General features: G+C 34.9%; 1 pseudogene; it reads left to right on the top strand.

Moving 5' to 3' along the window:
- Positions 1–8,004: 8,004 nt before the first annotated feature.
- LOC149546098 (G-type lectin S-receptor-like serine/threonine-protein kinase SD2-5 pseudogene) lies at positions 8,005–9,108 on the top strand (annotated as a pseudogene).
- The last annotated feature ends 3,811 nt before the right edge of the window (positions 9,109–12,919 follow it).

The following is a 12,919-nucleotide window of genomic DNA, read 5'->3' as shown; positions in this document are numbered from 1 at the left end:
AAGTATTTTGCAGTGATAAAGGTATCAAGAGGCAAACATCAGCACCAAGAACTCCCTCATAGAATGGAATTGCTGAAAGAAGGAATAGATCAATGGTAGACTATGCTAGAACCTTGATGATGGAGAAAAATGTTTCTCTAAAGTACTGGAGAGAAGCTATAAGCACTGCAGTCTACACATTGAATAGAGTCCAAGTCAAAAAAGGTACAAATGCAACACCTTTTGAATTGTGGTATGGTCACTCACCTAATGTTAAACATTTCAAAGTCTTTGGTTGTAAATGCTATATTCTTAAAGACACTAGAAATGGCAAGTTTGATGCAAAGAGTGATGAAGGCATATTTCTTGGATAGTCCACTAAAAGCAAAGTATATAAGTGTTTGAACACTAACACTAACAAGATTGTGGAGAGTCCAAATGTAAATTATGATGAGCATGCAGAAGTTCAGGTTGATGGAACTAAATAATAAGAAGATTATAGATCTTTTGTATACTTCTATGAAGGAATGACTATTGAAGACAATGCTACCAATCAAGTTGGGAATCAATGAAAAATTTCAGTATCAGCCGAGTCATAGCCAATGAATGTCCAGCTACATTCATAAGCCAAGTTGCAGAATGTAGAAAATGCACATTCTGATTCTGAGAACAATACGCATGAAAGAAATGATGAAATACCAGATGGAGAAGAGAGAAATGACTCTGAAGCTGAAGGATCAAACATGGAAAGAAGGACAGAACCAAGATTAGCCAAGTATATAAGAAGACATCACCCTACAGATCAAATCATTGGTGACAAGGGTGCCACACCAATGACAAGGAATAGAATAAGGAATTAATCATGTTTTTTGAGCAAGGTTGAGCCCAAAACAGTGAAAGATGCTCTACAAGATGATGACTGGTATAAAGCTATGGAAGAGGAGATAGATCAAATTGAGAAGAACAAAACCTGGACCCTAGTTCCTACCAGTTGATAAGAATGTAATTGGTACCAAATGGGTGTTTAGGAACAAACTTGATGAGAATGGTGAGATAACAAGAAACAAAGCCAATTTTTTTTGCAAAGGCTATGCACAAGAAGAAGGACTAGATTATGGGGAAACATTTTCCCCTGTTGCAAGAATGGAAGGAGTAAGAACATTGCTTGCATATATTGCCTACAAAGGTTTCAAAGTCTACTAGATGGATGTGAAGTCTACTTTTTTGAATGGTATATTGGAAGAAGAAGTCTATATAGAACAACCAGAGGGATTTGTAGATAACAACAACAAGGATATGGTCTGCAAATTGCATAAAGCATTTTATGGTTTGAAGCAAGCACCTAGAGCATGGTATGAGAGACTACATAAATATCTTGTGAAGATAGAATTTGAGAGAATAGATGACAAAAACAACTTGTATATCAAGGCTGAAAAAGGTAAAGACATTTTGATATCTGAAATCTTTGTTGATGATATAATATTTGGAGGAAAAGATGCTCTATGCAAAGATTTTGCTGATCAAATGAAACATGAGTTTGAAATGTCAATGTTTGGAGAAATCAAATTCTTTGTTGGATTGCAAGTACATCAATTGAAGCATGGCATATTTGTGACCCAATTAAAATACATCAAGGAGATACTCAAAAAATTTGGATGAGAAGACTCAAAACTAGTTAGCACACCAATGGCAATAGGATATAAGCTATCCAAGAATGATGAGTCTACTGAAGTGAATCAAACATTGTATAGATCAATGATTGGAAAGTTGTAGTATGTTATACGTAGTAGACTATAAATTGCTTTAGCTATTGGAATAGTGGTAAGATTTTTTGCAAATCCAAGAGAAGACCATCTGATGGTAGTAAAGAGAATACTGAGGTACCTAAAAGGAATTGATGACTTTGGTTTGTACTACAAGAGGAGTGAAAAGTTTGAACTAAGAGCCTACACTAATGCAGATAGGCGAGGTAATATTGATGACAGAAAAAGCACCAGTGGAGGAGCACTTTTTTTGGGAAAAGGATTGATTATATGGACCAGCAAAAAGAAAAGTTGTACCTCATAGTCCACTGCAAAAGCTGAATATGTTGCAACTACTATAAATTGCACCAATATTGTATTTATCAAACATTTGTTGCAAGGTATGAAGGAAGAAGTGAATGAGCCTGTGATACTTTATTGTGATAATACAAGTGCTATCAACATATCAAAGAACTTTGTAATACATGCCAAAACCAAGCACATTGTAATCAAGTATCACTATGTAAGAGAGTTGGTGGAAGACAAACAAGTGAAGATGGAATATGTTAGCTCAAAGGAACATATTGCTAACATCTTCACCAAAACACTACCTAAAGATTCTTTTGAGTATCTTAGATGTAAGTTAGGGGTGATACCCCTAGCCAAGGCTACTTAAGAATAAGCAAGACTTCCTTGCATCAAATGAGCTGATTGCTGAGATATTACATATTTGATGCAGAGGATACCTACTTTAGGATTATTCCTAAGGTAATTGAGGTGATGAAGTTCCAAATTAGTCACAAGCAAGGTGATGGAGGGAGAAATTGAAAAGAACCTGCAAATGCTACACTTGCATGTTCAGATGCTGAGAACATATGTCTTTGGCATTGTTGTCAAAGAGGGAGAAATAGTAGAAAACTGATCAATGACTGTTGAGAAGATAAAGAATGAAGAAAGAGGGAGTTAAGCCAGAAATTGATCAAATAAAGATTAAGGAAGAAATAGTAGAACTAGTGAATAGTTGACAGGAGAAGATGAAGAAGTTGACCAAAAATAGTAGAAGATGACCAATGCATATAGAGGGAGAGAAGAAAAGAAAGGATACAGCAACTAAGAGGGAGAAGCATAAATGAAGCAATTAGGATAGTAGAGGGAGATGTGAAAAAATGATGGTAACACAATTACTTTTGGCATTTGACTTACTATTCTAACCTAATTTGCATTTGGTTAAATAGTTTAGTCTAATGGTTGATTAGTTTGGTCTGCCATCAATGCCAAAGAGGGAGATTGTTGGAAATTTGATTGAAAAGATCATTGATGAAGAAGATTGATTCAAAGAGGGAGATTATTGTTAACAAAATGTTTTCAATCATTGTTTTGTCATTGATGTCAAACCTGCTATTTGTAGGAATGGCATTTTCTTATAAGATCCAAGTACTATCACTTAGTTGATTGATGAAGAGAATTTGATCAACAAGATGTAACAAGAGTACCTAAGGGAAAGGTTGAGTTATGATGTTGTAATGAAGTGCAAGGATCAATTAAGACAATGGTTAAATGATGTATTGATAACATACTCAAAGATACAGAGGTTGGTCACACTTAGAAACATTAGAAGTATAAGTTGTAACAAGGTTGACCACAAAGCTTAAACTAAGTTCATCAGTGGGTGCCGAGCAAGCTAGTTGAAGCTAAGAAAATTTTTAGTTGGAGCCAAGCAAAAGGAAAATCTAGTGTGTGCCGAGTGATCTTCAGGTGCCGACTGAAGTTCAAGTGTCGAGCAAAGTATCAGGGGCCGAGCATCAGTAAATCTTAGTTGGTGTTGAGTGAACTTTAAGTGCCAAGCATCAGTAAAAACACAGTTGATGCTGAGTAACATAGTATGTGTTGAGCATCAGGATTTCAATAGTGTCGAGCTACTACATTATTTTAAAAGTCAAAGATTTGTCAAATTTGAGCTGACAAAGTTGTTACCTTGAATTTTGTGAACCGTTTGGGGGATAAGGATGATGAGATGGTGGCACATAATTCTATCTAAACCATTTTTGAGTAAATTCAAGAGGATTCTTCATGATGTTTTTAGAAGAAACATAATATGGGTTAGATACAATGAATCCTACCTAATCCATATGAATTCAAATTAAAGGAGGGAAGAATTGAGCAGGAAAAGGAATTCTAGACTTCTATTTAAGAAGTCATAGACCAAGAAGCAAGAGTTGCTGGAGTGCCAAATTGTGAAAGTGGTTAGAAGGGTGTCAAGGAGAAGACATCTAGGCAAAGGAAGAATAGAGCACAAAGACTCTGCTTCTACAAGTGGTCAAAAAGAGATGATTGAATTGGTACACTAAGCATGGAGATTCAAGGAGATTAAGCTTGAAAGGAGGGCAACCTATCAAGAGTTGTAGAGACTAAAAACTAGGCAAAGATATGAGCTGAATGGTGATCTAAAATCTGCAAGTTGAGTTGTATTATGTAATCAAGTAAAAATCCGTAATTGTTACTCTCTAGGAATTGTATCAATTAGGATAGAAGGAAAATCCTATGGACTTAGGTTGGCCTAACAACCATTTGTAAATCCTTTAATAGGGTGGCATTCCAAGTGAATGTTCTAGAGTCCTCTAACTAGGCCCACTTCTAATAGGGTGGTTAAATCCTTTAACCAGGTCACATTTAACAGTGTGTTGTAAGCCTTTAACAGGGTAGGCCTTTCACAGGGCATCACTTCAAAAGAGTGAGAATTGAGTAGCATGTTACTGGTGGTTTCCCCCAAATTGGGTTTCCACATAAATCACTATGTTATGTGTTGATCTTTTCATGTGTTATGCTTGCATGTTGATTTACAGTAACTTGTTGAATAGGAATGTTTAAGCTTGGATGAATGTATGGTTGAATGGGCTCACTACACTTAGTGAAAAAGTTTGAATTGGACATGTTGGACCTTGAATAATTGATTCACCCCCCCTCTCAGTTATTCTAAAGCATTTCTAACAAAACATACATAAATGAAATTACATTTTTAGGTGTAAGCCTAGACTATGCAATGTTATATTTCATATAAATTATTTGTGATATTCATTTGATGGTAGATTGCATAACAAGAGGTAAAGAGTATAAAGTTTAAGATAAAAATTATTTTAAACATATTTTCCATAAAAAAAAATTGTGGAGGACCTCCATCAAAAAAAAAACAAAAAATTATTTGTATCTTTATTACAATACATATTTTAGAGTTATTATCACAATTAGCGAGATTTGTAAGTTAATGAGAATGTTTATCTTAAACTTTAAACTCTTTTCTCTTGTTATACAATCTACCATTTAATGAATATTACAAATAATTTATATGAAATATAATATTTTGAATCTAAAAGACACATTTTTCCTTTAGGCATGTTTCAAGCATTTGAAGTAATTTTTTATTTTACAATTCACCATTGAATAGTTTCCACCATATTTGAAAAAAAGGAGTCATAAAAAAAAAAATTCTTTAAAGTTAGATGTCCAAGTGGATTTTTGTCATCTATTAAATTTAGATGTCCAAGTTCATAAGAACCTAAAATCTTGTAGAAATATTCTTGTAACTCTCAGATATTGCATATAAATATATTTTGCATGCTAATTATCAGGTCATGGTTTGAGTCAATAGTATTGAGAATCATATATGGTTTCTTGTATTATTTTTTATTGTAAATTGGAGCTTAATGGAGATTGTTTGCATGTCTAAGGAGGGTGGTCTTGGCCTCTGATCTACTATTTTGAGTAGAAAAGATTTGGCTGCTAAGCTTTACTGGTGATTATGCTCTAGAAAAAATAATCTCTAGGCTTGTATAATTAATCATAAGTATTTTAGAGGTGTTGATCCTTGGTTTGTTTCCATGCTTCTTCTTGAAGGTCATGGCCCTATGGTGTGGAATACTCTCAAGATTAGTGCTCAATTGGTTAAGAGGGGCCTTTTTTGGATATGTAAGGGAGGCTCAGGCTTTGTTTTGGTCTGATGCTTGCGATGGAAACCCTCCCATTTTATTTATTTACCCTCATCTTTAGACTCTTTGTGATTCTTTTCTCATTTTTGGATGGGATAAAGTGGCTCATTATAAGACTCCTTATCAGTTGGCTCTTGTTGTCAGATATAGATGGAAGTGCTCTTTAGATTGGCTTCTTGGGTGCTTAGAGGCGGACCACTAGGATTTTGGCTTCTAAGGAGTGTTGTTCTCTGCTGGGGCCAGATGTTTTGGCTTGGGGCAGTGCCCTATCTGGTAAATATTTTGTTTCTACTAGGTACCAAAAAATTACTAGGCAACTGTTAGGGGATGCTGAGGTCCCTTGGTGGAAACAGGTTTGAAATAAGTTTTATTGGTCCAAATGTAATTTTTTCATATGGCTAGTGGTGCACAACCGATGTCTTACATCGGATAATCTTTGTAAACATGGGTTCTAGGGCCCATATTTTTGTGTGTCATATGGTTATGGAGAAGATTCTATCTCTCATCTCCTCTTCGATTGTTCCTTTTCTACTCAATTATGAGATCTTTGGTGTAGTGCTTGGGGTTTCTCTTGTCAGCATGCTTCCTCCTTGCCCGAGTTTTGGGATCGCTTGGGAGCGCCCCCTCTAAAGCTCCACCTTGTTAGGTTGCATGGATTGTTGGCCCTTCTTTCATTCTTTGGCATATCTAGTTGGAGAGGAACCGACAAATCTTTGAGGATGTACGAATTGGTGTTATGCATCTTTGGTGGAAGGTCTCCCACTCTCTTCAAAAAAATATTTAGGTAAAGTGTCAGTTAGAAGGAGGTATGGATCCCGATGATATTTTTATTTGCAGATGCCTTAACTTTAATTTTCAAGATGGGTTCTCAGTTGCTGCAGGCCATTGGTATCATAAAGCTCTAGAAACCATCCTAGATGTCAAGGGAAGAACAGGTGAATCGTGTGGTTCATTGGTCGCCTCCTCCACTCATAGTTCTTAAAGTAAACATTGATGGTTCTTCTTGGGGGAGTCTAGGTCCTGCTAACATTGGGGGTGTGGCCCGATGTAACTCTTGAGAAGTTTACTTTCTTTTTTCAATTCATAAGGGTTACTATACTAATAATCTCATGGAAGCTTTGGCCATTTTACATGCTATAGAACAATGTTGTTTGAGGGGATGGCACAAAGTTATCTATGAATCTGACTCTCAAGTGGTGGTGAATTTTCTTACTTCACAGTTGCTTGAGGATGTTAGTTGGCAATTGGCTTTAGTTGTTAATCAAAGTCTTCTCTTTTGTACTTCTCTAGAGTCTGTTGGTTTTAATTACATTCTTTGAGAATGGAACAAAGCTGCTAATTATTTGGCCAAATGGGTATCTGATCATGCTTAGGATTGGAATATTGTGGATAGGGGGCAACTTCCCTTAGACCTATCTCTTGAGTTAGATGACCTTGTTGCTTAGGATAGAGCTCCTTGTTGGGCTCTCCTTTTTGTTTCTCTTTTTGTCTTAATAATTTCTTACCCCTCTTTTAGTTTAAAACCTTTCTCACAATCAAAACAAGCCTAATGACAATGTTTGACCTCTTCCTCATATTAGTGACTCTATATATCCTACAACTTAATTACTTACTACTTATTTACACATTATTTTCTCTCTACAAAGAATGATAATAAACCTCTTAATGGTGAACATGCTGGAACAAATAAGACACTATTACAAATTCGAAGTAAGATCTATTGATCAAAACCTTACTAATTATAGTTGGAACAAGTCTAAGAGTCATATTGAACCTCTTCATCCTACTAATAACACCATATTTCTTTTAGTTAAAAACTTTAATTCTAATTAGTTTTTCTCTTTAAATATTTATCAAAGACTTAATCAAATACATAGACTTTGACTTTTTTCCAATTTTTTTTAAACCAATACAATGTAATATCAAATATAATTAAAAACAATAGGACATTACATCAAAGCTTATTTAATCCTAAAATACTCATGCTATTTAATAGTAGATGTGCATTGCAAGTTTGTACTCGTATTATTTAGTAGAAAATGTACATTGCAAGTAAGCTTATTTTATTTTAAAATACACACACATCTAGTACTAGATATAGATTACAACAAAGTTTAATATTTTTTTAGTTTAAAATGTTCATATCATATATTAGTCTAGTCAACGTTTATGATCATAACACCCACACCACACATCTAGATACTTGCATGCTGAATATGTCATTGACCAACTAGTTCCCCTCAATAAATAAATCCCTGTGCTATCAATTTAACTTCGTTGAATTTTCTGCACAATACCAAATGGCTTGCAAAATGTCATGGCACAAGCGTTTGTGTATAAAAAATTACATTAAAGGTGGCAGCAAAAATGCATTACAGTGGATTATGAAGAAGAACAGCGGCTTTCCAAATATGTTCACATACAAAGATCTGAAAGCCGCCACAAACAACTTCGACGATGAAATTGGCAGAGGAGGATTTGGCTGTGTATACAGGGGAACTCTGAAAGACGGCACAAAAGTGGCCGTAAAGCGTCTCCACAGCGCCGCCGGCGGCGCCGACGAATTTCTTGCCGAAGTGACGGCGCTGGCATCCCTCAACCATGCAAACCTCGTACGCTTGCATGGCCTCTGCGCCGACAATTCTCGTTTTTTGCTGGTCTATGAATTCATGCAGAACGGCTCTCTTCACGACTGGATCTTCGATTCGAACAGAGAAGCGCTCGATTGGAAGACCCGCCATTCAATTGCACTGCAAACTGCCCGTGGGCTTCATTATTTGCACCAGGATTCAACTTCAAAAGTGCTTCATTTGGACATTAAGCCGCAAAACATTCTTCTTGATGAGAATTTCACGGCGAAATTGGCCGATTTTGGGCTTGCGAGAGTTCTGAGCAAAGATCAAAGCAGGGTTGTGACGGTTCATGTGAGAGGAACGCCTGGTTATATTGCTCCTGAGTGTGTTTTGGATTGTAAAATTAGTGCTAAAAGTGACGTTTTTAGCTACGGAATTGTGCTTCTGGAGATTGTGAGCGGGCGGAGGGTTGTGGATAAGTCGGAGATGTGTGAGAATTGGTATTTGCCTTCAATTGCTTTGGGGAAGATGAAAGAGGGGAAATTGGCGGATCTGTTTGACGGTCGAATTGGGTGGGTTTCTGCAGAGGCAGGGGAAGTGTTGGAGAGAATGGTCAAGTTGGGTCTGTGGTGTGCGCAGAGTAATTCGGCGTTGAGGCCAAGTATGGAAAGTGTGGTGCAAATTCTTGAAGGAAATGTTGGGGTTTTCGATCCGCCTGATGAATTTGAGTTTTGCTTTGGTTCGATCTGTGAAGAGGAGGGAAGTGGTTTCAAGGTATGGGAGGAAAAAACGACTTCTTCTTCTTCTGGTGTCATGTCTGCTGTGAATTAAGGAAGAGTAAATTTTAGGCGCGTGGAAGAGCTTAATGTTTTAAAGCTGCTGATTTTGTTTTAACAAGACTGGATTTCATGTTTATGTTTTCTCAATGCTTTTGTATATTTAGCTTATAATTGTTGGACATGCTTTTTAGAAGAAAAAAATTACGAGAACCGTATTTCGTTTTTAATACGTCTGATATAGTAATTTCTTATTTTGAGTTTTTAATCGTTGCGTTGGCGTATGTTTATGAAATTCGTCTAAAATTATGTGAGATGTATGTTGCATCGATTGTTTATTATTTTACACTATCTAAAATCTAAATAAATAGCTTTTCTTGTTTCCCTCAATCATCGACTTCCAACAAGAAGTAGACTTCTGTTTCTATATCACCAAAAGCCTTCAATTACGCAGAATGATGAGCTGTTGGTTTGGTTTTCGAGTAGGAAATCTTAAATGCAAAGATGGTAAAAGGGAAGAGAACAAGGTAGTCGTTGCATTTTAATAAAAGTGAAACTTCTCGTTGCGGAAGCGTTTATATTTTAGATAAATATTATTTTAAGATTTGGTAATATTAAAGCTCTTATTGTTGAGGTTATCTATTAGTATTTATATAAAAGAAGATTTTAGAGGTATATTAATAAAAATTATATACAAATGAATATATTGGAGAGTACAATTGGTACACATGTATAGAAGAGACATAAATTCAATGTATTCATTTTTCTAGGTTTGATTGTGTAATAGTTATGAATATCAACATTTTGGATTAGACTACTTAATGATGAGAGCCAAGGAAAATGAAATGGTAGATTGCAACTAGGTCAGACGAAAAGAGGGCAAAGAAAGAGGAAGAGAACTTGCACGTCAACCAAAGCAGACAAAACACAAATGAAAGACCTGAAAAACTAAAAAAATATTACAAACTAAAGAAAGATAAGCTTAAGGGGCTTTCTAATGAATGGTTCATAAGGCACAACACTTGGTGAAGGTTTTGCAAATGAGGTTGCAAGCTTTGGGTTTAACTGTGGAGGAAACTCTGTAGTTAAGCGCGCTCAGGTTGGAGTAGTACTGGGATGGGTGACCTCCCGGGAAGTCTCAGTGCTTCACCCCTGTGAGCATCACCTAGATCCAATGAGTGTTAAGTGTTCCATTTATTCTCATGAGAGATGGATTCATGTTGAATCACTACTCATGAAACATGGGTCATCGAGTTTGACTCAAAATCACACAGTTAAATCCTGATATTCACATCACAATTTGACTAGCTGTGGAAATCATCTCCTACTTATCAACTAAAGAAAGAGAAAAAAATAAGAAAAAATAATGTAACAACACAAACATAAATAATAAATAAATTACATATATACAAGGAAACATTTGAATGATTAGATTCTAAATAATAGGCAAATGCCTAACCATGTATGATTATATAATTATTATATACATATATAATTACACACATAGATATATACATAATTTTTTATGTGTGGGAGTGTATAAGTATGTACATGAGAATATATACATGTGTGAGTGTATATATATGTTTGTGTGTGTGCTTACGTGCATGCATATGTGTGTAAATATATATATAAATTTAGATGTGTGTGTGTGTCTATATATACTACATACTCTTTAATTAAAATGATATATTTAAAGAATCAATAAAGCAAAAGAAAAATAAATGATTTTTTTTTAATAATCAATAATAAATAAATAAAATACCAAGGTGACACACAAGTTACAAAACTTACAGCCAATAGTGGTATGTTATGATGGTTAAGTTGTTGCGTTGTTATCCTTGCCATCAAGGTTCAAATCTCATGGGGATGAGGTCCCCCGTTTGTGGCCTCATTGGTTCATAGCTCTAGGTCAAAGCGTTTACCCCTCTTTAAAAGACAAAAAAAAAAAGAAAAGTTACAAAACTTACAAAATGTTAGATAACCCTTACAATCTAAGAGCAAGAACAACCAAAAATGAAATCATGCACACATGACATATTCAAGCAAATGAGAGCAACCTAAGAACAGCATAAAGACAACTAAATAGAAGACAAGAAAGAAACATCTTCGATTGGGCGTTAGAGTTCTCATCAGACAAGCAACATCATCGAATGCATCCCCTAGCCAAGCATCAGAATGCATGTCAAATACACAATGACCACCTCATATACATTCCCTAGTTGGGCATGGAAGTGTCTACCCAACCAACATATTGAGTATTAATTTATTATTTAATATTAATTTAAAATTATAAATACAATATTTTGTATATTTCTAAGAATTAATAAAAAATTAAATTCAACCATTTTTTCGGTTGCATAGCCAATTCGATCGGGCATTGGGATTCATTTATCTAGGTGCACTCAATGATGAATCAAGATCATACTAGGACCAAGATTGAAACCATTCATGTGCTTGGGTCAAATGTTGACCTTTTATCGAGTCCTTGAAGAAATGAATCTAAAGGGTTGTCCTACTACAATGATTTCTTATGAAGTTGTTATTGATGGAATCAAAAAGATTGAAAGGTTCTAAATAAAGTATATATGGTCTTTGAAGAAGCAAAATCGAAAGGCATAATTTCCAATGTAGTTGTTTATAGAAGTCTTATACATAATGGAGGAAATGATGCAAAAAGGATAGAACCCAAATGTTTACACTTTGAATTGTCTACCATATATTATTAGTACAAATATATAAATTTTAGAGCACATACCTTATCCAACATTGCCAAAAGAACTTAATAGTGCATGAATATCATCTCGAGTCTTGTGTTTCTTGAAGATATCAATCCAAAGAATAAGGTCATATACTCTTTTTTAATTCCATAACTATTTTACAAAACCCAAAGAATTGCAAACTTAGTAACAAAAGTTACCTACAACCTTCTCAAATTTCTTTTATGCTTTATTCCTATCTTTAGCAACCTTCAAAAAAAAAAACACATAAAAATCTCATGACGAGAATAACTACCACAGGGTAGAATGAAATTGAGAAATCTTAACCTTTTAAGCAATTTATCAGATCTTGCATATAATTATCATTACTTGTTTCTGGAAAGCGAAAAAGGAAACCACTAACATTCTCATATTTAAGTCATACCACTTTAGCAAAGGTTAGGCAAAACCAAGGTGGTGTAGAAGCACCCACATAAAGTATTTAGGTCAAAGTTTTATATAAAGTATTTAGGTCAAGTTTTATGCATGAGCCGACTTGAGAAATTTATCTTGATTTTGTCATTAGGATAAGATAATTTTCTTGGGATTTGTAAAGATCATTGTGGGGTCATTCTTCCCCATTCTATACTGATCTAGAATTTTCTATAAGTTGTTTTTCCTATTTTGTAATAATCTAGAAGGTTTCATAGATTATCTTAGCAAGTATAAATAGAGTTTTAGGTTTAGGTTTAGGTCAAGTTGGAGAGCAAAGTTTCTGGATACAAAGTTACGAAGAGAAGAAAACTGCAAGAAGAGCTAATGTATGTACTGTACATTTGATAAATTAAATAGAAGAGTTTTATAATCTATCTCTTGCTGGTGCTAGTTCCTATTTCTATTGTGTTTTCTTCCGTTGTGTTTTACCTCTGCATCACAAGGGCTACTTGGTCGCCCATTTCATATGGTATCACAATGATGGCTAAATATTTATAAGATAAAAAATGCAAAGCAATCCTACTAGGATTCAATCATGTAATAAAATTGTATAGCAGTCGAGTATGATACATTTTTCTTACCAAAAATATCAATATCTAAAACCTAGGGAAGTTGGATGTGAAGATTTTGAAGAAGAATTCTTTATGCAGTTGGCATGTCTTCTCCTCCACA

The sequence above is a fragment of the Cupressus sempervirens genome, chromosome 7, assembly GCF_028749045.1.
Source record: "Cupressus sempervirens isolate cs-2001-9-10 chromosome 7, ASM2874904v1, whole genome shotgun sequence".
NCBI lineage: Eukaryota > Viridiplantae > Streptophyta > Pinopsida > Cupressales > Cupressaceae > Cupressus > Cupressus sempervirens.
Note: the sequence above shows the minus strand (reverse complement) of the source record. Positions and strands in the feature narration are given on the sequence as shown.